Source organism: Pagrus major, chromosome 5 (genome assembly GCF_040436345.1).
Source record: "Pagrus major chromosome 5, Pma_NU_1.0".
NCBI classification, from domain to species: domain Eukaryota; kingdom Metazoa; phylum Chordata; class Actinopteri; order Spariformes; family Sparidae; genus Pagrus; species Pagrus major.
Genome location: NC_133219.1, coordinates 15,827,075 through 15,849,159, shown reverse-complemented (window position 1 = coordinate 15,849,159; position 22,085 = coordinate 15,827,075). Strand labels below are relative to the sequence as shown.

Here is a 22,085-nt window from a genome sequence, read left to right as displayed (position 1 = left end):
TTAATTAATCGAAGAGTATGGTCTAGTCCAACTGAAAATAGTCATGAAATGAAACTTTAGCGATTGGTGTCAGGTTTGGGACTTTCAGGCTCCCCAGTTCTGGACACGATGCCGCTGTAACTGTTAAAATGATAGTTCGGGTGCTTAGTCAGTCTATTAACTGCAGTAAAGAAGACGTATTTTAGCCACCTACAAGAAGGCCCACCTACACAATATATATCCGGTATATAGGGTACTACTGAACGGATTTCCATGAAACTTGGAGGGTGGATGGGTCTCCGCCCAAAATGGATCCAATTACCCTCTGGTGCGGTTTTGGATAAAATGACTGATCAAGGATTTTTTCTCTCTTTTTTTTTCCAAGATTGTGAGATGTTGATGATAATTGCGTGTGTGACATTTTCATAAATTTCTCAGGAAATAACGCATCGATGGCGTATTTATGTGGTACAATTTTATGTTGTACAAACATAAAAAATCCGGAAATAGCTGATTTCAATATGTTTTGCTTTGACTGAATTAAAGGGGCATCGGAGGAGGTATGCACTCTACTTATACTTCTAGTTAGAGCTGTTTTCAGTCTGAAGAAAGACTTTCTGTAGCTGCAGCTCTGTCTGTCTGATTATGCAACACAATAAACAATGAAAAACACCCTAAGAGCTGAGGAGAGGCCTCATCCACCCCTCTACACACACACACACACACACACACACACACACACACACACACACACACACACACACACACACACACACACAGAGCTCAGCTGGGTCCAGATGCCTGTAATGACACACTGTGAGACAGTAAAGACTCCCAGCTGGCAATCAACAGGAAACAACAGAAACTGTAGTAATAAAATTATAATATTTAGCATATTTTGTTTCATTCCCAGCATGCAAAAACTGACGGCCTGTCCTACAATCCCAAAGCGTCAGTTTTGACGAGTTGGGAATGAGACTCAAAAATCAACTTTTCTTACAAGTAGCACCTTTAATGTGAATATATTTTAAGTCTCCTCCCAACACTTCAGAGTCATTGAAAGCCATTGAATGTGATGAAAAAACACCTATCTGTGCACCATAAGACCCTGACTCTCAGCTGCCATCAACAACAAAACCAGGCACAACAACATGTCCAGTCCATTACAGTGTGGGTTTACAAAGTGTGTTGAAGCGTTTTGGGCGTTTCTACAGGCTGAGTGGCATACACTCATTCTACATGTACAACTATCCTTTTAAATATCCTGCCTGGTTTCCCTTTCTGTCAGCTGAGTGCTTCAGACCGTTTCAGCTTCCACTCCTGCAGCTTGCTGCGTAAAAGTACACGTGCGCATCAGCAAAATGTAAATGTAACCTGAGAACAGGTGATGGTTACAAGGTCTGAACTGGAGCAGAGCAGCAGATGGTTTAAAAAGAGCTGCTGCTATCTGAAGAATGTAAGGAGCGCTTGATTTAACATGCAAAGCTGCAAACTGACACTGCTGCAGCCAAGGTGAACGCCATCAAACACACTTGGAAAGCCCGATTCTAAGATTTACAGAGGATGTAGAATTTGTGTCACTGAAGAATTTGACCTCAATTTTGAGTGTTTCTTTTAAACTTCTGACACCTCCAGTGAACCTGTCAGTGGATCAAACACTCTAAGTCCACTCTTGTAGTGAAAACTGTCGAATGTTTTTGATTTTTAAAACCTTGTTTTGTCTTTCCAGTAACGACTCTGACGTTGAACGCGTCACTCAAGACTGTGCTGCTCAACTCGGAATATGAGCCCTGAAGACATGAATGTCTCTCACGCACAGGTATGCAGGGTATCATAAGTCTGTCAGCGGTGGGTGGAGGGAGCAGAGGAGCTGATCTGTCTCTGGATTCTCCATAAGGAGTCACAAATCACTGTGCAGACTCAAACTGAAGCTGCGCGGCCATGAACTAACATTTGTTTACACGCTGAACAACATGGAAAGCTTCAGATTGATGAGTTCTCTCCACTTCTAACATGACAGTCCAGAAGGATGGCAAGACCAGATCACTGATTGGGTTGGGTTTTCAGAATCCATCCATCCATGAACTACTGACTACAATCTGGCTCTTTCACTCTTCCCATTGGACATTGCATATCTACTTGCAACATGATGAAACTGGCTTGATTTCTTAACAAATTGCATTTAAAATAAACCACATTTAACATGAGCCTGAAGCTTTATGCAATAAAATAGAAGTCGTGTCATGTAACAGACAACTCAGTGAACCCTCTTGCCAACCAAGAAGCCAAATCCACACAGCAAACTGACAAATGTGCTTTCTGATTCTGCTTGTAGATTAATGACAGTGATGTCTGTTTAATGTTTACAACATAAAAGCAGCTAAGCTTCGGTGAGACAATAGTCCTGATTGCGTAACTTAATCACTGCATGAAAACAATCGAATGCAAGAGAGGAGGTTTGTCAACATGTGGAAACATTTCCTGCACCGTTTTTGATTTGTCCAGCGTGAGTCACGGTACCCCATCGGGATCAGCTGATGCTCGGACGTCCAACTCAGGGAAAAACAACAGACATCATTCGACTTGGGCATGACTCTTCCTGTATGACTGTTTACAGCAGCCTGAAAATTTCCGCTGCCTGAGTGTAACGAGATATGACGATATGTTAAAGGTCCCATTTTACCGAAAGTGAGATTTCCTTGTCTTTTTCTGATTATTTAGCAGGTCTAGGTGCTAAATCAATACTGTGAAAATATCAAAATGCTCAATCCACAGAGAAACACACACAGCCCGTTTTCATTAAAAATGTGCCTTTAAATGAGCCCGCGGGACTTCTGTGAGGTTGTGATGTCACAACTATACAGTCACCACCCTCAACACAGGAAACACATTTAGTGTTGTCTGCTCAGGCCTGTGAGAGCTGACCAATCAGAGCAGACGGGGCTCTTCAGGAGGGGGGCCTTAATGGAGCATTGAATAGAGGTGCTGCAGCAAAGGACAGTACGGGAAAAATAATGTGTTTTTTAAAACATTAAAGCATGTGAATATTTTCTAGTAGACACCCAAAATAAAAGTATGACGCTGAAAAGGAGCATAAAATAAGACCTTGAAATCTCAGAGCTGATCGACCCTGCAGTTAATGTAGCAAGGAAGTTATCTTGGTTCTCTCTTGGACATTTTAACTACTCATAATTAGAAATGATTCAATAAAGTTCTTCCTAATAAAATCAGATCATATCCATCTGCATCGCCTGCCCTCATAGGCAGCCATATTCAGTGTTGTTCTTCTCAGTTTCATGTGCCTCGAACAGATCGTTCGTGTGGTTTTTTTAATGGCTTAATGAGCCATTGGCCTCGGCTCGGCAGATGGAAACTCGACACACACTCACTCATTTACACTCATCTGTAATCTGCTGCTTCCACTCGAACCACAGCTACTATCTGCACACACTTCTCCAGAAGCCATTTTGACTGTTTCCTGTAAGTGTTTGTTTCACAGTGTGGTTCAAGTGGTGCTTGTATAAAAAAAAGGCCTCATGAGAGCATCGTAGCTCAGATCGGAGTCTGATTAGAGGGTCAAAGACTTTATGTGATGACTTAATGACCTGAGGTTAAATGTCTTTGGAAAAGTTTATCTAAAGGTCCGAAGGACTAAACTGGAAGGAGGTTGTGTTTTCATGTTTTCCTGCAGCTGCTGCTGCTAACATGCAAGATACTATCCTACCAAATAGATTAATCTTTGGTGAAAAACTCACAGACAGATCACTTTATTGACTCCAGGTTGAGCTGGAGAGATTTGAGAAGATATCTGGATCTGATGCTGAATAGATATCGGGATGGAATGAATTATCTTTTATTGGAAAGACAGAGCGCTCACTGGTGCTGAGATTCCCAAAGACAGCTGGGACGTCATCTTGTTAACTTGCAATGTTCAAAGCCTGTCTCAGAGTTCACTGAGGGCACAGCACAACCAACACATCCAGTATGACAGCATGCAAAGGTTTACACGCAGCCCATGTTGAAATCAGTTTAACTGGTTATTGCCTTGAAGCCCCATCTCATTACTCTTCTGCTTTGACAGAAAGAGGAGATTAATTTTAATTGCCTAAGTTTGTGACCTCTGTGAAGCCTCTGTGAAGCCTTTATCTCCGACAGGTGTGGAATACAAATGATTATCAATCTTAAGGCGATAGTTCTACGACTATTGAATATTATGATGTCACAAAGTCACAGAGTTAAAGGCCGGGCTACTGCCGAGGCGTTTCAGGAGCAGTGTTTCTGTGGGAGAGAGGAGCTTCTGTTGGTGTGGGCTTTGACCTTTTTAACTTTCAAGACCTTTTACATGCACAAGAACCTATTGAACACACTGAAGGCAAGGAACAAAATGAAAAAGCAGAACAGGTCTCCTCTAAAAGTTCTGTCAGTGCTGTAATGTTTGAAAGCACTGAGGTGCAGCAGGCCTGTGTTTTAAATTACAAGTTATTTTGTACGATTCAGAGAAAGAGCTCTCTTCAGAGGCTTTTTTCACCCTCAAGAAACATGAACAAGGAAAAACCTGCTGTGGTTCACCTCAGTGGAGGTTTGATGGTCAAAGACAAACGCAGACTGAGGTGAGACTGTGTCTTTTTGTCTCAAACAGAACAACAGACATCATGTGAGTTTGGGAAGAAATATAAACCTGACAGCAGCAGCAGGAGAGTACTGGACCTGGTTACATGCTGGCTGTTCTTCTCTCAGTCACAGGACTATACAAATACAATCCTACACTTCTACAGATCATACACCGCACTGCTCATACGCTGTGGGTACACCCTGACACCCAAACGACCTACAGACAGAGTGAAGAAAAGACAAAACTGCTAAACTTCAGCTGTCTGAATGATTCCTGTCTGACTGAGTGGCAGCATGATGAAACGATATATCTTCCATTGCTTTGTTTCTGGCTTGATTTGTGAGTGAACAGAGCTGTGAGCTCTCACAGTCTGAGCCAAACACTGAACTGCTGCTGTGGTGAAATCACTTGGAGACTCTTTGTAGCTTCAGGCTGCTCTCACTGCCTGTTCAAGAGACAATAAATCAGCTTTGCACTGCGTCATATCACAAACACAAAGCTGTTAAACATACCTGCAGGGGGTTGGAACGATCAGTCGTCAATGACTTAGATTACTGGCAGTCAGGACTCACTTTTTCTCGATTATTTTCCCAATAAACTATTTAATCTACTCAGTGCCAGAAAGGTGCTCATGACAAGTTCCCAGAGTGCAAAATTAAATCTTCAAATGTCTCAAGAACTAATAATATTGAGTTTGATGAAAATCCTCACATTGGAGAAGCGACAACCAGAGAATGTTTGGGATTAAGAAACAACATCAGTGATTAATCAATAATCAGAGACGTTGTCCATCAGTTTTTCAACGCTTAACGTCTAAACCAGCACGGACGAGAAGTCTGCTATCGACAGACTCGTAACAGCTACTGAGCTTGCAGGTCAACACATCCATCTCCATGACGACAGAGAAAAGTCCATCAGCTGACGAAGACTGTTTAATAAAAGTGTTGAAACTGAGGGGAATTTATTGACTGGAGTCATTTTCTGCTGTAAATCTTTTTTTTTTTATTTTTTACCAATTTACGTATTCACTTCTGTGACTCTTTTTCATCCACAAAACACGCCACGTCATCCCATATTTAGATGTCAGGGACTAGAAATATGTTTTCTTAAAACGATATTCAATCAGCAATTTTGGAGAAAGATAGCTGACTGCTGAGTGTCACGCCTGAGTCGTAATATCGACACTTTGGGATGGTGGGTGTTGATATTTGACACTCAACACTACTTTTAATTGTTGCAAAGGGCTTTATGGACTGAGGTCAGTACATGAAAAGAGATGAGACTGGGAGAGAAGGATTTACTCAGGAGAAGTGACGGTGTTTAAAGGGTTGAAACTCTGCTGTCAGTCGTCAGTTTGTCCTTGTAAACTGAGCTGACTGAGCTCGGAGCATGAAGATAACACAAACACAATCCCTAATACACCTCAGAGGAGGTCAACAGGTCAGCAACACACACACACACACACACACACGCGTATCTTTATATCGATATTTTTGACAACACTATTCGGTACACGGCAGGTTTCACAACCATCACCTTCCTTCCTTCACCTTTAAGCACACCACATAACTTTATCACCTTAATTTGCACTTTAATGTGCACAGTGTAATGAGGCACAATTAATACTTGATACACATTAGAGTTAGAGTAGAGAGTGTGCTCCTATTTTTAGTTTTGTCTATAGTTTATGATAATGTGGTTTTTACCTGAATTAGTTTCTTGTATCTATCTCTGTGAACATGTGTTATAGGGCTGCAATTAAAGATTGTTGTCATTATCGATTAACCCTGTTGTTGATGAGTTAATTCGGTCGCCTTTTCACTAGTAATTGTTGTAAGTCACAGTATAATTGCTGTTCTTGCACACTTTTTAAAGATTTTTTATGGTTACAAACTCTTTCTCCACCTCCCTAGACTCGTATTCTGAAGTTATTTGACAAAAAAGAGACAAAACACACAGTAAACATAGTTAAAGATAGATTTGATTAGCATTTTTTTAACTTATATAGATATCATGATAATATCAATATCGTGAATTCGCTTGCCTACTACAATCATGTCGTTAAAAAATTATATCGTGACAGCCCTACTACCATCATCAATGTCATCTAATGTGTCGAGCTGTCAGATCAACTGTCCTAAACCCTAAAAATATTTGATTTATTATAATTAAAGGTGAGAAAAAAGCATCAAACTCTCACACATTTGACATTTTTACTTGAAATGACCAAAACAACCAACGATTAATACAATTTTAAGTCTAATTGCTGCAGCTCTACACGTTTTATATTCACTCCATGACACTTCAGTGTGTCTACATCACATTTAACAGTATGATGTAATATATTTATATTTTACAGTGTTCCTGTTGTGACTCTAGTGAGTCTGTGACGATCTGCATTATATTTTATATATTATTAGCAATTCAATTGTTAAGTAGAGTTTATTCATTTCTGTGGCACTTTGAAGTGACTTTACAGCCACTTTATCACAACTGTTAGTGTTAATAATAATCTTCCTATGGACACTTACAGGCCTGTTAATATACAGATACTCTTACAGTAACTCACAGTGCATCTGTGGTTCTCCATTGTGAGTTTATGACAGCTGGATTGTAATTTATGGCATCATTACATTTCAATGACAATATTCTTTCACCATCTGTCTTTTAAAGTGTTCATCCCATAATATTCCTACAAATAATATCAGCATGGCAGATTTCTCCAGATCTGATGTTGCATTTTATGTTTTTCTGCAGTTTCTTTTGGTGATTTAAACTGTGTGTGTGTGTGTGTGTGTGTGTGTGTGTGTGTGATATTTTTAGAGTTGACACTGTGATTCCCGTAATCTGTGTCCTGTTACTGGATGGTTTCTCCTGCAGATAACAAAGATCTCAGATATCATATCTTCTGTAGGCCTCAGTGTGCAGCAGCAGCAGCAGCAGCAGTACTCATCTCAGCTCTGTTGTCATGCACTCAAAGTTTCCAGACAGTCTGAACTCACTTTCCTGTTTCACTCACTGACACTTATATAACACAGGGACACAAACCGTCAGCTGGTTACCTGTCCGCGGTTTCCCTCCAGCAGCAGCAGCAGCAGCAGCAGCGAGCTTCTCTCCGGTTTGATCCGTTTTTTGTCGGAGTCCAGTCCGGCAGGTCGTGAGTTTTTTTCGTCGGAGACAGACGGAGGAGCTCACACGATCATGGTGGAGAAAACTAACGGTGACTCGATCTCTCTCCTGGTTTACTGTCCGCCGTGTTTCTCCTCTTTTATGCCTCCTTCTTCTTCTCCTTCTTCTAGCTTTCCTTCAACAATGTGTTGGAAGCAGATCTGCACACTCCAGAGAGAGGGGAACAAAAAAAAAAAAGAAAAGAAGTTGCTGTGTATTTACATCACATCCCGTTTCCGAAGAGGAGGAGGAGGAAGGAGGAGGAGGAGGAGGAAGGCAACTTGTTCCCCCTGAGTGTCTGACATCTGAGAACTTGAAGGAAATCCGCAGTAGAGCCCTACGAAGGGACCTACAGAGGGCACTTTTTCACAGTGTCCACCTCTTTCATTCCCATAATATCTGGGAATTGTAGGCCTACTTTACTTGAGTATTTATATTTTATGCTACTTTATACTTCTACTGCAAATATTCAGATTCAGAGTATTCATAGCCCTCAATCAATAGCCTAAATACATCTTGAACTACAGCAAAACAGCGTTGCAGCGTTCTCCCAAACAACTGAAGTAGATGGGGACTTGTTTTAAAGTGAAATAAACAACTGGGAAAAAGAAAACATAAAACGGCTCCATGCAACTATAGTGTGGTGTAATCCAAGTCTCCAGAAGCCCTGAGATACCAGATTGATTTGCACAGACGTTATTCGCACCCCTGGACGCACGCTGGAGCTCGTGCACCAGACTGAGGTGTGCACTGCTGCTTTTAGCTCAGCAGCTACAGCAGAGATTTCAGCTTTAAGTAGGGTGTAAAAAACATCTTGTCAAATCAGTTTGGGATGTTGGGGCAATTAGTCTCCATCTGCTTGAGTTTCTAGTATTAAATTCTGATATAGAGGATAACTTCATGTATTGATATGTGTTAATTTAATTGTAATCAAAAAAATAAAATGAGAGACTCTTAGTTTGCACATTTCAGGGTGCATGATATAGGGATGGCAAATTTTTAATCAGAAGAGAACGATCTCAATAGACTGATGTATTTATACCTAAACAAACTAAATAAACAAACTGTCTTCGTTTTCATGACTGAATAAACAAACTGACCTAAAGGACAACGTAGTCATGCTGTTTTACTTTGATTACATGTGACGGACCCTGCCACTAGCTTCAAACAGTGTTCTGGGGACCTTATTTTCCTTTGAGAACAGCTTGTTTATTCAGTTATGGACAAAATAAATATTTCTGAGTTTGTATTATTACCTCATTAATATTGTAAATATTAAAATTCTGAGTGAGAATTTCTTCTCCAAAACATAGTGCCCCTTTAAAGGACCTTAAATTCATTGTTCAGCCAACTCTGGAGTTTATTAATGGATACATTATTTTACTACAACAGTGATGGACACTTTCCCTGTGGATATAGTAAGTGACTGATAGATCGCTCTGTCTTTTATTCTTTTCTTTCTTCCTTTTTTGTTTTTTGTAGTTTCAGGAATTTAAATCCAGTGAGGCTGCAGTGTGTGCAGGTTTTGTACAGCAGGGGGCAGCAGAGCTTCATCACGAAACTTTTCAGAGCTGGAGAAACTCAAACTGTGACTTCTATCGGCGGCTAAGTAGCGTGATGGAGGTGAAGAGTTTTCAGAGGTGGAACAACAATTTAGATGCTTTACTGTAGAAGTCAAAGTAGTAATACATCAATTTGAAAATATTCTTCTTATCAAGTAAAACTCCTTCATTAAAATGTTTACTCAAGTAAAAGTATGAGTGTTATTAAGTGTGCTTGAAGTATGAAAAGTAAAGGTATTGAATATACAGAATGGACCCTGTCAGTGTCATACCTTTATATATTAGTGTGGTCTATAGTGTGCTATAGTCCATCCACACAGATGTTTTCTTTAATGTTACCTGACTCTCTCATACTTCTTTTGATCGTTGTACCTGTTGGTAACTCACCCAGTTGACATTGCTATCATATGGAGTTTGGTGGTATCAACTGGGTCCCAGTTGCTGTTTTGTGAGGTCATATGCCAGAATGTGTGGGAAACATTGGTTAAATCCCCATTAATGCAATTTGTAAGCACATCTTGTAAATATTTAATCAGTTAAGTCAAATAAGTGTAATGAAGTACAATATTTGCCTCTGAAATGTAGTGCAGTAAATGTATAAAGTAAAATGGAAATTGTACTTAAGTAGCACATGTACTTAGTTACTTTCCACTGCTGAGTGCTTTACTTTCTTTTCTATCATCTCTTTAATCACTTCCTTCATCTGAGGAGAGATCACATCACATTGTAAAGATTTCTTTCTTATTTGTTTCCTCTTATTGAATCTTCTTTTTCCTTCCTAAACAAAATGATAAATGATAAAAAGTTAGATTTTCTACTTTCTGTCCTCTCTGCTCTCTTTTTTCTATCAACAGATCAAATCAGCCAGGAGAGAGAGCTATTTCTCTTTTTTTCATTCTTTTCCTTCAAACCTAAGTTTCATCATCGACACATGACATCACTTCCTCTCTGCAGTTCCTCTCATTCATCCATGTTGAAAGGGTCCCCCTACTGTGCATGTGTGCGCTTGATGACGCAAAAGCCCTCTGTACTGTGTACACTAAACAAAGGCAGTTTGTGGAAGGCAGAGGGGAACCACATACACACACGCACACACACTCACACACACACTGTTTCAATAACACAGCAACGTCATGAGTGTAAAGTTGTTGGAAAATAACTGTCATAATCAGTTCGGTTGTTTCCCTCTAACACAGATTCAGGATACAGATTACACACTCACTATATCATATGAAGTATATAAGTATAGTAAATGTGTACATGTATGTGGTAAGACAAGTTACAGTAATGAGGATAAGAAGAAAACAACAACTAGTGACTGTTGTAAGGGTTAAGATGATAAGTGACTTTTGCCCTTAGTGATTTCTTTTTTTTATAATTAAATGATTTTTTTTTTCTTATAGTTACAACTAAAGAGCTTATTTTTTTAAATACTTGATGAAAAATCCCATTTGTGGAGCTAAAGTCATAGAATATACTTTAACCAGTTGGCAAGAAGCGTCTTCAGCCGTGCTACCTAACACTTCTGTCAGGCTTTATGACTAAATGCTAAAATCTGCATGCCAACATGGTCATAATGACAATGCTAATGTGTTGATTTTTAGCAGGATAATTTACCACTTTACCATCTTAGCTGAGCATGCTGACGTTAGCTAATGAGTGCTAACACAAGGCACAGCTGAGGCTGATGGGGATCATTAGTTTTGCAGGGATTTGGTTAAAACACAATGAGTTGGAGAATCTTAAACCTGAGAAGTCAAAGGATCATCACAGTTGTAACGATTCATCCTGTGGGGAATATGAATGTGTTTACCTCATTTAATGTCAGTGCATCCAACAAAATAATACAAAATATCAATCTAATGGTGGTGCTGGAGGGAAACTCAGAGGATTACCACCAGCGTTGCCAGCTATACAATATTTATTGCATTTGCACAATAATTTTACCCTCTGTATGATGCAGTCAATACTCCTGTTTTAAGTAGTCCTGTTTATATTCATATCCTGACATGATAGGGATAGCAAAATCCTACATCTCATGTGTTCTCCTCTCAGCCAGTCATGCTTGGTGTAGGCTCTGTAGATGATCTTGAGTGAAGTCATTTATTTAATTAGCTTAGCTTTATAGCTTATGGTCTGAGCTGTTTTCATGCAGGATATGAACAGGCGTCCAGTTGTGCTGTCTTGTAATTTAATTTTGGTGGCTACAAATGGTTTTCTTGCTTAAAAAAACAAATAAAGAGAGAAAATGGATGTGGGTAGATTTGAAGCCATGTTCTGTAATATTACATATGTATGCCCATTTATTCTTGATGTTATGACTCTTTGTTATAATATGATATATATATATTATAATCCTTGTGCATCAGTTATCACTCATTGAACATTTTTTTGGACCCTTTGACCTTTGCTCAGATAAAGTATCCTGGAGTGTGGTAGTGTGGTAGTCATAAAGAGGAAGCAATGTCATCGCTTAAGGTTGTATCATGGTAAAAGCCCACTTTACTCCACAGTGAAGTTCATTCAGGGATACAACCTCTCGGCCTCTGAGTAACCACTGTTACAACACTGACCTTATGATAAAATTAAAGTCTGAATCTGCCTGATCTTATTTAGAGTGATGAAAACAGCAAACATATCTCACTTTTTCTGCCCTTTTCCTTAAACAACAATAGCACAGCTCAGTAAACAAATAAATCAATTGAATATTAAGTTGATTTCTTTAATTTTTGTTGTTTAAATATGTTTTTAAATTTCCTTAAAAATAAAGATAGAGAGGCAAAAATGTTGGGTGTCCCCTTTGGTATGACTTCAAAATGAATATGTAGTAAATCAAGTTATCTGCACTAAACAACATTTTTATATTAACAATGAATCCACCCAGAATTGCCATCAACTCTGCAGCTCCATGAAACTTTTTAGCCAGTTTTAGGTCCTAGTTTTGGTTGTATCACACAAATCCTGTCTACTTCAGTGTCATTTTCTTCAGCAGGCACAGGCAGTGAGGAGTTGGTGGAGACCAAAACAGAGCTAAAAGGAGAGTAAATGTCGAACTTCATCAGTTGGACAGAGACACATTCATGATGTGGATGTGGAAGTAAGCCACTGTTTGCTAACATGTTAGCCTCACAACTTTATACGATTATAAATTGTCTGTTAGTGACTTTTCAGTTGTTCTGCTGCCCCCATGTGACCAAAAAGGGTTATCAGGTAATAGTGCTTTAAATCAATGCAATAAGAGTTAAAACAAATAAATAAAATCACTGCATCACTGCATTTACAGGCTTGAAAGCAGTTGGCAGAAATGTATCTGAACAATGAAGCAAGTCTTGAACCCAGTGTGACACTGATTGTTTATTACAGCTCTGACCTACAGTAGTTTGCTGTTATTATAAAATAAAAAAAGGCACAAAAAACCACCCATAATAATAATAATGATAATAATGGCAATAATGATAGTAATAGTACTACTACTACCACTACTACTACTACTAATAATAATAATAAACCCAACAAAGTCCTTCCCCCTTTCTTACACAAAATCACAGCTGAAATCGTGTGTGTGTGTTTTGTGGAACTTCAGTTGTAAAAAAAAATGCAATAAGCAATTTCAACAGCAGCAGAGGGAATTCACTAGAAATGTAGAAAGCTGCACATTACAACATGGATTCAGCTGGTGAAATATTTGAAATACCTTGGTACAACATGTATGTAGCTGTGTATGTCAGTGTGGTTATATGTGGTTCACTTTGTTCTGTATTTTTCTCACCTATATTTCTATTGTGTTTTGAAATTTGGCTTTACATAAGAAATGGAAACATTTTTCATGTTTGTATTCATCATTAAAGTGAGGAGAAGAACAGTGATGGGGAAAAAAACACACAAGAGAGGAAAAACTTTCCGTATTTGTTTGAAAGCAGTTTCTTTTTTTTAATGTCACATTTACAAGCAGCATTACATTTCCTTTTTTAGTGCTATTCCACTACATCTCATTGAGAATAACTATTGTACTTTTTACTCCACTACTAAATTCACAAGCCACCCAGCAGTATATGTAGTAATTAAGATTATCTCCATCTTTATCAGCTGCAAAGTAAAAATGATGAACACATGAATAATTATAACTCAATAAAATAAAATTTGATGCTTATACTTTTGTACGGAAGCCCTAAAGGGCCATGCATTCATACATTTTATTTCCTCCGTTTTCCCATGATAACGAGTTAATTTCATTTGTTTTCTCGAGATCTCGAGTAATTATCTCGAAATAACAACTGCCATTTTCCCGAGATAACAGGATAATTTTCTTGAGATCTCGAGATAACGATATAATTAATTCGAGATCTCGAGATAATGACTGTGATATGATAGGCCTGAGATTATGGAGACGCCCGGGACCTCGTGCAATGATTTAATATACTACACTATCGTTTTGTTTTCTCAAGATCTCAAATTAATTAACTCGTTATCACAGGAAAACAAAGTTTCGTTATCTCGAGATCTCGAGAAAATTATCCCGTTATCTCGGGAAAACAGCAGTTGTTATTTCGAGATAATAACTCGAGATCTTGAGATAACGAAACTTTGTTTTCCCGAGATAACGATATAATTAATTCGAGATCTCGAGATAATGACTGTGATATGATAGGCCTGAGATTATGGAGACGCCCGGGACCTCGTAGCTGGTCAGCTATGTAGTTAACGACGACATCAGGCTCACTTAGATTGCGCCACTGATATAGCTGAAGCCTTGCTAACCGTCTTTTTAGATTACGCACACTAATGTGTATATTATCTGTAATAGCAGGGCATAATGCTATTTCAGCCTGTGTCAGGCCTTGATTGAAAAGATATGTGACGCGGTGATCGATATGCTGCTGCTCCTCTGACATTGCTACATTGAATGATGTTTCCTGCAATGATTTAATATACTACACTATCGTTTTGTTTTCTCAAGATCTCGAATTAATTATATCGTTATCTCGGGAAAACAAAGTTTCATTATCTCGAGAAAATGATCCCGTTATCTCGGGAAAACGGCAGTTGTTATTTTGAGATAATAACTCAAGATCTCGAGAAAACAAATGAAATTAACTCGTTATCACGGGAAAATGGAGGAAATAAAATGTATGAATGAATGGCCCTTTAGGGCTTCCGTACTTTTGTACTTTTACTGAAGTGAAAAAGAGAAGTTGGTACAGCTTCGCTAACTTTTGTTACTTCAGTAAAAGGTCTCAATATTTCCCTCCTGCACTGCTTGCATCTGCCAGAGTTAACCCCAAATGTGTCCAGTAGATCAAGTTTTACCTGCAAAGGTTTTCTGATTGATGATGTTTTGCTCACAAAGATGAAATACATCTGTAACAAGTGGAAAATATGTGTCACGTGTCCTGTTTAGTGATGTTGAGCCTCAAGAAAAATGTGTGAACCTCTTCCAAGAGTGAGACTGAACAGAATGCATGAGCGAATGTTATTAGCTGAACTTGAAAACATACTTTGACTTTGACTTATTTTGACCTTTAAAAAGTTACATGAGAGGAGCAGGTTATTCCTTGAAGGGATGTGTGAATTGAAGTTAGCAAAATACGATCACCAACAGTAACAGCAACATTAAACAGAGAGTCCAGGAGGAGACAGACACTCCTACAGGGTGTCCACAGAGAGCAGACAAAGTCAAACAACTGATAACGAACCAGACCAGCTTCATCTCACCGTCTAAACATTCATGTTAACTTGCCCAAATGTGGCTGTGAGAGCAGCTCCGTCCTCCGCAGGCTGCTTTCATGGGCGTCATTGCTCTCTCATTTCATCATCGGTTTACGCTTCACATTTAACAAACCTCTTAAAGCTCTGCAGGCGGCCTCACATCAGTCACAACCTCAACAGATAAGACCGCAGGGGAAAACTTTTCATACTTAAGAAACATGTCTAACTCATTACTTTCCAGTGTTGAAAGAAGGAGTACAACAGTGTGAAAAACTTATCAAGTAAAGCTGTTTTCATTTTACTTAGGTAGCAGTAAAAAAAAAAGTAATGAAGAATGTCCCGTCATATAATCAAATGTATATACTGGCTCATGATTATTTAATTATTATTGTGTTCACTTTCTTGTCGCAGCTGGTAAAGGTGGAGATGAGTTTAGCTGTAATAATAAATCATAATTATTATTATATAATTATAACAATTGAAATGAGTTGATTATATTTTGTATTGGTAATGTGAATCTGCAAAGTACTTGGAAATGTCCCACCGGGACTAAATTTAGTCCAATCAAAAGTTCTTCTGCCGTCTGGCAAAAGGTACAGAAGTATCCACTGCCGCACCAACAGACTACAGAGCAGCTTCTTTCCTCAGGCTGTGAGGCTCCTGAAGTCATTTTCAACACACCATAAAAAATATATATATATTTTTTTTAATAGGACTACAACTTGCATTTTGTTGTGTTGTAAAACAAACCTTAAACCTTGAATTTTAGTTCCAAAAAACACAAAACAAGACATTTCAAGAAGTCAAATGTATGATTGGAAGACTCAGCGATTATCTGACTGATTTTTAAAAAAAATCAGCAGCGAACTGGAATAAGATGAGAGAATTGAACGGAGCTCAAAGGACTACTGTCAGTTTTTATGATGAGAGAGGAAACTAAAACAACAGAAGGTTAGGAGGACCTGGTGGACCGTCAGATTATTTAACAGATGGATGTCCTCCAGCTGGCTGGAGTCTGACCCAGTTCACGTCCCCATTTCTGTTCTTCACACAAAGACACAATTCATTCAGGACAGGAACTAATGGTCTTCCTAAAGGTACATTTTAATAAAAAATGTTGTGCTTCTTTTCAAGTGCCAGCTTTTTTATCCGGGACTGCTTTGGTAGAAATGAAACTTTTCACAGTCCGAGAATTATCATGAGTGAGCAGTGCCCTGATTTAGGAAAGAAACATGAATTCGGGACTCATCTCTGTTTTTCCCAGATCCCCCATTTACTCTAAAACTACTGCTTTTGTGTCTGAAAATAGCTCTTTAGTCATGATGGCGCCTCCAGATAAAGGTCAGCACGGAGGAGGAAAAGTCTTTGACGTTTATTTCTAGGTTATCAGGAGCGAGAAACTCCATGCGATAGTCATCTCTGTTTGATTCATTCAAACAAACAAAAGGGGAGAGGGAGTCAGAGGCATATTAATCTGGACACATTCCAGCTGGCGGCACTCACACACATTCATTCAGCCAGTTCGACATCAGCTGGACAAAGACGATGCCAAAAACATGTGCAACATGAAAATAGACTAACAAACATTAATGTGGACATCAAAGGTCCCAGCATTATCAGCGTTAGATAAAATAATACTTCAAGTCTGAGATGAACATAAAACTCTCCTGGTTGAAACTTCTGTACAAAATCAGTCCAGTATGTATCTGAGACCTGTGTACGGCAGCGCTGCTCAGCTATGCATCCAATCACGCCCAGTGGCCACTCACTGTACTCTAGCTAATTTTTCCCCATAGACCACCATTATGAAAGAGATGTTCCTTATAGCTGTTAACAGGACACCTCAGACTGCAAACAAGGTCAGTCATGATTGGTCTTTGAGGAATTTATGACTCAGAGGTTTTAGATATTCAAAATTTTACTCAAGCCAGGATAAGCGATTTCAAAATCGATGAGATCATCACAATGTAAAATCTATCGGCTATCTAATCTATCCACTTGGACAAACCACATTCAGCACTGTAGTAAAACCAGAAATAGCACATGCGCTACTCAGATCAGTTAGTGACAGAGGTGGGTGAAGAAGTGGTGAAGTACAAATACTTCTTACTGTACTTAAGTACATTTTTCAGGTATCTGTACTTGAGTACTGTATGTATTTTTCTGCCAACTTTATACCTTTACTTCTTATAATTTAAGACAAATATCTGTACTTTCTTCTCCTTACATTTTCAAAACCAAATGCCTGTGGCGGGAACTACCAATCTTTTTTTAGTCTTTTACGTCTTTGCATGCCGCCTTCCCAACATCGCAAGACTGATTTCAACATATCAGTGCATATCACGCGCGGCAGACGTAGCGAGACAAAACAACATAAAAGACAAAATAAGATGGAAACAGACAGAGAGGCAACATTGCTGATGATGCTAGAGCAGACTCTGAGAAGCAAGACGTTCCCCTATCCATGGACGTATTTAAGTGAACTGTTTGAAGTTGTTGGTTTCTAGAAATGATAATTTTTGCTCTTATACTTTGAGTACATTCAGAGCCTGTACTTTCTTACTTTTACTTGAGTAAAGAAGTTGAATCAGTCTTTTTTACACACATATCTTTACTTCTACTTGAGAAGAAGAAGAATTTGTGTACTTTTCTTATAAAAATTACATCTGCACTGGACAATTCGACACCCCTGAGTCAATTCCAGTGCCAGTGTTTAATGCAACACCGGAGGTAGGGTTTGGCTTTTTCTAAGGATGTGGATGACACTTGTTCCCCTTTTGGCTACTAAGAATTACTTCAAACTGCTTCTCTGAATAGCAGTTATGAGAATGAATGAATGAGCTCAGCTTCGGATGTGTCTCACCTTTTGTTCATTCACCTCCCAGTTTCACATTTCAACATTTTACAGATGCCACGCCTCTGACGTTAAATGTCTGATGTGCTTCCACCTGTCTGCTCAACGTAAAAAAAAAGTTTTTCTGTTTTACTCTCTGATTTAAGTAAATATATTTATGGATTTTATCTAATTTTGAGGTTAGAGGTCATTTTAAAAATTATTTTATGGGGTGATTTCAACTTCAGAAGAGAAACCAGATTTATTTTAAATTACCTGAAGTGTTTTTTTATTTAGAAATGTTGTGATTTGAAACTTTTGAACAACTACTTCCTTTTATTGTCTTCCTGTATTTTTCCAGCGGGTCGCGCTCTCTCTTCATGTGAAAAGATTTCACACATTTACAGGCTTATGAAATCCAAAGTCTGTCTGATTGTTCAACATGTGAGTTCATTTTGCTCGTCATCTTTGCGGCTCTCAGCCAACATTCCTGTCGTCCCTCTCAAGGCTTGTCTCCTCTGTGCTAGAACTGATTCAATGAGGACCAGGAAGTGTTAATCTTTATGATTTACAGAAAGTCGGATTTGCTTCTTGCTCAATCCGGATGTGGAGGAGGTGATTCTGCTGCAGACAATTAAATGTGTCAAATTTTTCAATAAAGTATGTGGTTGTAATTTTAGGATTACAATAACAATCATTCTTTACAAAACCTATATAATAACATCTGTTTAACTGAATGAATTGGCAAAATTAAATTGATAATTTAATAATAACCTAATAATGGCAATATTACTACAACATCAACAACAACAAACAAATATTACTAATTAAATTCATAATAATAATCATCACCATTATCTTCATTAGTGTTAATGAATATCGAGCTTAAACAAACAACCAGGGTGTTGCAGTCAATGTGGAAGAACATTTGGGGATTTTAACTTAAAAATGAGAGCAAACAGGTGTTGAGTTGAAAAAACAAAAGTTTTACATTCAGCTGTATTTCAAAACTGTGTCTCATCACAGATGGAAAGATCCTCTTTCCTCACATCAGATAAAATTGAGTTCCTACGAAGTGTGTTTGCGTCGGTGAGCTGCACTTATAAAGAGATAAGGAGAATGCGTAAGAGTGCTTCTGTGTGGGTCTTTGTAACTGTGTCTTATTACTCTCCGCTCTAGAATTATCACGACCAGGGGAAGCCCCAGCACAACATCACAACACATCTAGTACACAAATGAACATGCTGGCAGTCTGGCTGAGAGAGGAGAGCCCACAGGGAATGAGAAGAGCAGGCCTTTAAACTTCTGGCTTCGAGGCAGGGACCAATCAGCGCCCTGGACAACCTACACTCACTCAATTAACCAAACAGTCCTGCAACCAATCACAGCCACACACATACACACACACTCAGGTAACACAGAGGGGCATTAAAGCACATACAATAGAAGTTTATACGACCTCTGGGGTCGTAACAGGTACGCTGATGGAGTAAAGTAGATTCCATTGATAAGCAACTGTGAAGACAGAGGACATTTTAATTTGGAGGGACATCGGACCTTATTTCAACAATAGCTATTGTTAGCATTCAGCCATATTCTAGCTAACATTACTGTTTGGTATAATACTGTTTTGATGCTATAAGTACGATTAGGAAAGACATAAATTAATTCAAAAATATCAACACACATCTTGGAGACATTTGTCTAAACCTGGAAATGAAACACACAGGATGCAGTCAAACCAAAATGTTAACAAGGAGGTTGTTGAATGCTAACATCCGTTAACAAGTTATCTGATATGCTGTCTTACCTCGAAATATGGTTGAACGTGCCTCCAGATTTTCCCTATCCATCATCTTTTCAGTTGCTGATCAATTAGGAAGCCGTAAAATGACACCAATTTGTCAGGTTACCCACATTTATACGGCTTGCAATCTGAAACACAGCAGCATTACATTATCCCAGCATTCAAGTTTCCATTGCTTCATTACAGGGCAAAGATAAACTACATTACCAAAAGTATCAAAAGCAAAGTCACATTCCAACAACTGACTTGGCCCTTTCACTTCTAGTGAAACAAGGCTGCTGTAAACCCATGAACGCACAAGGTGATGCGTTCAGGCGTGTTGCATAGTTAAATCATGCTGCATCTTCTTTTGTTAGCTCAGAAATGTCACTGTCACGGTCACACGATGTTCCAGTGTCGGTATGTGTGGCATGTTCATGGTCATGTCAGAGGTATGATGGTGGCGTTTCTGTTTGAATGGAGCTGAGAGGTGATCTGTCTTCTGATTGGTCCGTTACAGGTTAAAGTGGCATCGTTGAGGAAATGGGAGGTGTGGGAAAGAGCTCTGATTAGTAACAGTAAAATATGTCAAATGTATGACTTTGCACCTGAAGGCAGCTCCACCCGGCCGGGCCTCTGGGTGTTTCTCAACATGCAAATACTTCAAATACTTCAAATACTTTTCTAATCCTGGGTTTCTATAGCACTGAGGCAAAAATGAGCCCAGGAGATTTTAAAATAACTCATCAAAGGATTTTCATGTTACTCACCGATCGGACATAAAGTATAACTGCTGCGGATATCAGCACGCATGAACATGTCCTTACAACTGAGGAATGTAGCCTGCACATTGCACAAAACCACAGATCTTCATTTTACTGTACGCTGCTCAAAAAGGGACATTTCTATGTGACAATACCACAAATTTCGATTATCATCAAACAATAACGCCTCATGTTTAGAAAAGGTTTCACCCGAGTTAAACATGATTCAAATAGTTTCACTTTCCAAGTACGCCTGTTATGTTGCTCCATTCGTTTCATTCAGTACAATGGCAAAACAAACACACTCTCTCTTTGGTCTCTGTTTCTCTTTGGCCTCAGTTGATGTTTTCATGAAAGCTGTTCATTAATTCCCATAAAGGGTTCAGCGAACAGTTTTTTTGCTCCTTTTTTAACCTCTGGAACTTTCCAAGAACTTTCCTCTGCGACAATTAAATGCTGCTGGTGTTGTGAATGCATTTTTTAAAGGGAAGTATGATTAAGTACTGTCATGTTATCCTGATGAGGCATTACGCTGAGATATGATGGGATTTTTATGCTCTATTGAGGATGATTTTCCGAGGGCTCAAATGTCACTGAGTTCCTTGAGAAATCCTGACTTAGTCTTTTTCTGCTTCCTGTCTGATGCAGCGAGGGAATCTCCCATCAAATACCTTTGCTTTCTTCCTCTTTCCTCTGCTTTGTCCTCCCCTCGAGCCCTGTCAAATCCCTCCCTCTCTCTGCTTTCTGGTTTGAACTTGATGCTTCCTGCCAGAGATGACTCACTGTGTTGGTATGTAGAGAAAAAAAAGGAAGGGGAGGAGAAATGGAGGAGGTATGGGGAGATGAAAATCTTCTGTTTTTCCCCTTCAGCCCTGATCATTTCTCCTCTCAACTCTCGAGGAAAAAAAAAACTGTTTATCCCTCTATTCTCAGCGCTCATGATGACAATCATGGTTTTTAAAATGATATTTAAGCAGAAAAGCCTCATTAAGATCAAATATATCTCTTTTTAAGAATTATACTGGTCACATTAAGCAAAAACAACACGGAAATGTAGGGCTAACAGCATAACATGTGGAATTAAACAAAATATGACTAAAATAATTCATAAAATTAAGCACAAGAATACGTGTATATTTTAAATAATACTTTTATGATGTAAACTGGATGGATGGATGGATGTATAGAAAAAAACAGATAGAAAAGTGACAGCAGAGATTCATAAAATCTGCCTTAAGGTAAAGTGATGTCAGTGTGGATTTATAATATTTCTGTCTGCTCGGTCCTATAAACTATCTGAGCTCACCCTGTTGTTCATTAGTATGAACACAAACATCACATCACTGCAGGAGAAGACAGTGTGATGACAGACAGACTGTTTACTGCAGAAGAACAGATCATCAGAGCATGCACAGCCTCATCACCTCATCACATGAGCCTCAGCTACTGAAGCAAAGACCCTAAAAGGAAACCTCTGCAGCTAAACAGGTGAACATGCAGCCTGTGATCGAGGTCTGCTGTTCCACCCTGCATACATATACCAGCATGCATTGTGCATGAGATTGTTAATTGAGCTTGACTGTTTTGTTTGAAAGACTTTTACAGGCTTCACGCGATAAAATCTTTCAGCATATTTCGTAAATAGAAATTATCGTAAAACAGAGAGGAGCAAAGG

General features: G+C 38.8%; 1 protein-coding gene across 1 annotated transcript in view; it reads right to left on the bottom strand.

The window, feature by feature from the left end:
* The window catches only part of ddr2l (discoidin domain receptor family, member 2, like), a 32,347-nt gene extending 24,402 nt beyond the window's left edge, over window positions 1-7,945 (bottom strand). Inside the window, exon 1 of the mRNA XM_073466411.1 lies at window positions 7,654-7,945. The gene's annotated coding sequence lies outside the window, so the exon portion shown is untranslated. The remainder of the gene's footprint in view (window positions 1-7,653) is intronic.
* Between the last annotated feature and the right edge of the window lie 14,140 nt (window positions 7,946-22,085).